This window comes from Octodon degus, unplaced genomic scaffold (genome assembly GCF_000260255.1).
Source record: "Octodon degus isolate 3935 unplaced genomic scaffold, OctDeg1.0 scaffold00096, whole genome shotgun sequence".
Classification (NCBI taxonomy): Eukaryota; Metazoa; Chordata; class Mammalia; order Rodentia; family Octodontidae; genus Octodon; species Octodon degus.
In genome coordinates, this window is record NW_004524672.1 from 5,896,152 (window position 1) to 5,900,434 (window position 4,283).

Sequence of the window (4,283 nt, forward strand, 5' to 3'; positions counted from 1 at the left end):
GACCTAAAGATCAAACAAATGCTGACCTCCCTAAAGTTGGCATCCAGGATTGCTCATTAGTCGGGAAGAATCATCGACTGAAGGCCACCAGATAAGGTCGCCCACTTGCTACGTGACTCGCTACCCCATTTGGTCCTAGGCCTAATAAATTTTACCTAGGCAATGGTGCTTGTAATCCCACTGGTTGACCATAGTTTTGTCCCACCCTGTATCCGCCTAAGCGGGACCCCTTTGTCTCTACCTTAGCCCCGCATGGTTTTGTCCTATAAAAATAACCTGAAGGAGACAGCTTCCTGGGCAACCCGCTCGGGACCCCCTTCTGTCCCTCTCCGACAGCAGCTTTCCTTTCCAATAAAGTTTTACCTTCAGCTTCCGTTTGTTCCTAAAATTCATTCTTCGGTTTTAGAGAACACGAACTCATTCAGGCCAGGTTGGGAATCTCACGTCCCTATATCACTCTGACTTCGAAAACGCTAACCACGAGGGTCAAAGCAGATTTATGCCTCCTAGGCCCTCACTCACTAGGTTGGCCAATTACTCCCACCATATCAAGATGAGAGAAAAACAAATTCCAAGACATTTGTGATAAAAATGGTGGGAAAATTCTGCTAACCTGGTGATGAAGGACTGCCAGGAAATACGTTTTTACCCTAAAAAATGATAATAGTAATACCATCTTTTATTAAAAAAAACAACCCCCCCCCAAAAAAAAAAAAAAAACCATAAGGACTCGGGAGATAGCTCAGTAGAATAAGCGCTTGCCTGGCAAGTGCAAGTTCCTGAGTTCAACCCCCAGTACCGACAAAAACATAAAAATAAATTTAAAAAATTTTTAAAAACTCACAAGTGCCAGGGAATTAAATTTATGAAATTAGCTCTTATAAAATGCCACTGTAGGGCTGGTCTAGTAGCTCAGAGGACTAAAGAGCTGCTTAGGCAAAGCGTAGTGGCCAGGGTTCGATTCCCAGCATGCTGTGCCAGCCCCACTCCCGGGTCACGCTGAGACGGTGATTGAGACTGGGCGTGGTGGCGTGGGCCTGTAATCCTAGCTCTTGGGAGTCCAAACACAGGCAGATCACTTCGAGTCTGATCTGCTTAGTGAGACCCTGTAGACCCTGTCCTAAATACAGAAAGATAAATAAATAAATAAATAAATATGCCGCTGTACTCTGCTCAGCAACTTGGGGGAGGCGGGCGCATAAGGTGGAGAGAGGGAGCTCTAAGAGTCCCTGTGGTCTCTTTCTATTTTTTATTCTATTTTATCCAGACTATATCATAGAGTCCAAGAAAAATGCACTATTTGTATTTTCTCTTTTTCTAAAAAAATTATTTATTTGGTATTTTTAGGGAAGGGTCTACAGGGTGTTCAGGGTCTCACTACTAGATCAGACTCATAGTGATCTGCTTGTTTACAGTCTCCCAAGAGCAGGGATTACAGGTGCACACCACTCCCAATCTCAGTCTTTGATTTTTGCAAGAACAAGATTTACAGTATTTATTCTGTAAGGTAGTCACATGTTCTAAGGACTAAACATTACCACCTTTCAACACAGACCGCAGGAATAACTCACAGTTCAGAATCATGCCCTGGAAAAGTGTTCTGCGGTCTGGACAGGATTTACCCCTAGTCTATCCTAGGTAATAATTGCATTTGTTGCCCCAGGAGCTTCATGTTCTTTTATTGCAGACTTTACTGCCAGTGAGGAAGATGCATTTTTAGGACCGAGCGAGTGGAGTGGCAGCTACGGTTGGACACCGGAGTCATTGGAAGGAGGCCTGTGCCAACGTGGAACAGGGAGCCCCACTTCCTCTGTGGTACCAGGGCCAGTCCCCAAGCTGCTGAGAAACTAGACTGAAAGCCTCAGAAATGGAGCAGGGATGTCAGCTGCCGGATACCCAGGAAGTCAGAAGACAGCCTCGAGAGCTCAGCGTTCTCTACACACGAGTCTGACTAAAACACTGAATTTTCCTTTCTAGTCTGTCCCAGAAGAGGGGCAGCTGTGCGTAGAATAAATTACAGGGCTAGATATGGCATTCAAGATGATTGATTTCTTATCATTACTTCTGAAGAATGGTTTCCACACAAATCAATTTGCTTTGGCAAATGCACAGCTAAGATAAAATACACAGCTTAGCTGGCAAATACTTAGCTAATATAGCTGGCAGCTGCCCAGCTCTCAAAATGAAAACAATAAAATCTGAGAGCTTTTCTCAGAAGGTCCCCCCTCCCGTATCTATAATGCAATAATGTTTCATGACATTTTCCTAGGTGTATATCCCAGCACTAGCACTTGGTGTTCCAGTCAACATTCCTTTGAATCACCTATTTGCTTTCTTAGGTTCTAAAAGAAAGAATTCATTTGAAGATTTTTTTAATAACAATAACCTCAGTTTTGTTATTTTCATTAATGCAGTTATTCTGTACTAGTTTCTTGGATCCTGGAAAGGTAGGTTTTTTTTTAAAAAAAAAAAAACATTTTGCAGCTTGAGAAGAAAACATTTACTGAAATTAAGGACTTGTAGTTAATACAATAAAAGCATCAAAGAAAATAATCATAAAATTGAATGCAAATAACTGTAACACTTACAAAAAAGTCCTTTGTATTAAGAATGTAATCATTTCGCATACTGATGTGATTTCAAAATTACCTTTGTAAAGTCAGGCAGCAAAATAAAGTAATCTTTTTTAAATTAAAGAAAAATACTTTATTCATTTGGTACAGGGTTGTGTGCACCACCACATTACACCTGCGGTTCTGGGGCTGGCGTGACATGTGGCATCAGGGATACGAACCTGGGTCCTTATGCCTGCCAGGAAGGTGCTTAGACCACAGAGCTATCTCCCCAGCCCCAGTAAGGTAACATTTTAATGGATTGGTTCCTAAAGACTGTTAACTATCTGAATTTGGAAACTGGCAGAGTAAAATTCTCTGTCCCTCTGTCTCTCTGTCTGTTTCCTGTCTCTGTCTGTCTCTCTTTCTAGATTAAACCCATAGTCTTCACTATATCTTCAGCCCATTCTCTTTTCAGGGTTTATTTTTGCTGCTGTTGTTATTTATTTATTTATTTTTCTTCGGCCCTTTTGTTCCCACTCACTGTTTCCTGGTAGCAAAGAATTTGTCTATGGACACACGTGCCAGCAGTTTCAGGAGGAAGCTAGGCCTAAAGGTACGGGGCAGTAGGGGCGGCTTTCCTTTCTAGAACTTTGTCAAATGGCTCCCCTGATATGCTGGCTGCAACTAAAGATGCAAGGCTTCTACAAGCGCCTGCCCCAAGTGTGTGTGCCTGCCGATATCCTTAGGCCGTGGGCCCAGCTTGCCTAGCGCCCTCCTCCCACCTCATACCCTAGGCTGTTGTGACTCGGATTCAGACCCATCCAGTTGTGCACCTGTGAGTCTCTGAAGAACAAACTGCCTCCTCCAACCAGTTCTCAAAGGAGCCAACCTATCGGGCAGGAAGTGGGCTGTCAGGGAGCTGCCCCCTGGCCTGCACCCCCTGCCCTCAGCTGCTGTTGATCTCACAGCCCCAGGAAAGCAGGAGGTGCCACAGAGGTGTCAGCACCCGGAGTCAGAAGACAGCAGGCCAGGAGGTGGCTCAGTAGAATAAGCGCTTGCCTGGGAAGCACAAGGGCCTGAGTTCAACCCCTGGTTCCACAAAAAAAAAAAAAAGAAGACAGCAGGGCTCAGCTGCTCCTCTGCGCGCAGTGACTAAGCCGGGCTCTGGCAGGAGCTAGGGAAAGCCAGTGCACTCCACACTTCAAATGCTGTTTGAAAAAGCAGGTACTAGAAAAAGAACAGGAGGAGTTATGTTTCTCCGTGCCACTTAGAAAAAGGAAGTTTGCCTGTTTTAAGCTGGAGCTAAAATGAATCATTAATCATCCTCTTGCTGAGCTTAAGCCTTCCTGTCTTTAAGACAAATAATTACTCGAAAGCAAATAAATGACAGTGATAACGCAATGGGCCGAAAGTTGGTCACTGAATGATAGGAGCTTCGGCAGAACAAGCCCAGAGACTGCTGGCTTTTAAAACTTTTAAGTAATTCCTTTCAAAGGCACTATCAGGACAGCTCTGTACTGGAGGCAGATGGGATTATGTTTAGAGGGAATGAAAATTTAATAGGGAGCCTGTGTCTCCTACAGACAAAGGATATGAGCTGCAGAAAAGACGATTTGGGGACAGGAGGGAGTTGGGGAAAGGATGGTGACCTTTTTACATTTATTTGAGGTAGCAATAGCTTGGGCAAATGTCATCATCTTTTTTTTTTTTTTTTTTGCTGTATGTCCT

General features: G+C 43.9%; 1 long non-coding RNA gene across 1 annotated transcript in view; it reads left to right on the top strand.

Moving 5' to 3' along the window:
* The window catches only part of LOC111818586, a 3,464-nt gene extending 1,009 nt beyond the window's left edge, over positions 1-2,455 (top strand). Inside the window, exon 2 of the long non-coding RNA XR_002822542.1 lies at positions 1,688-2,455. This is a non-coding gene — a long non-coding RNA (uncharacterized LOC111818586). The remainder of the gene's footprint in view (positions 1-1,687) is intronic.
* The last annotated feature ends 1,828 nt before the right edge of the window (positions 2,456-4,283 follow it).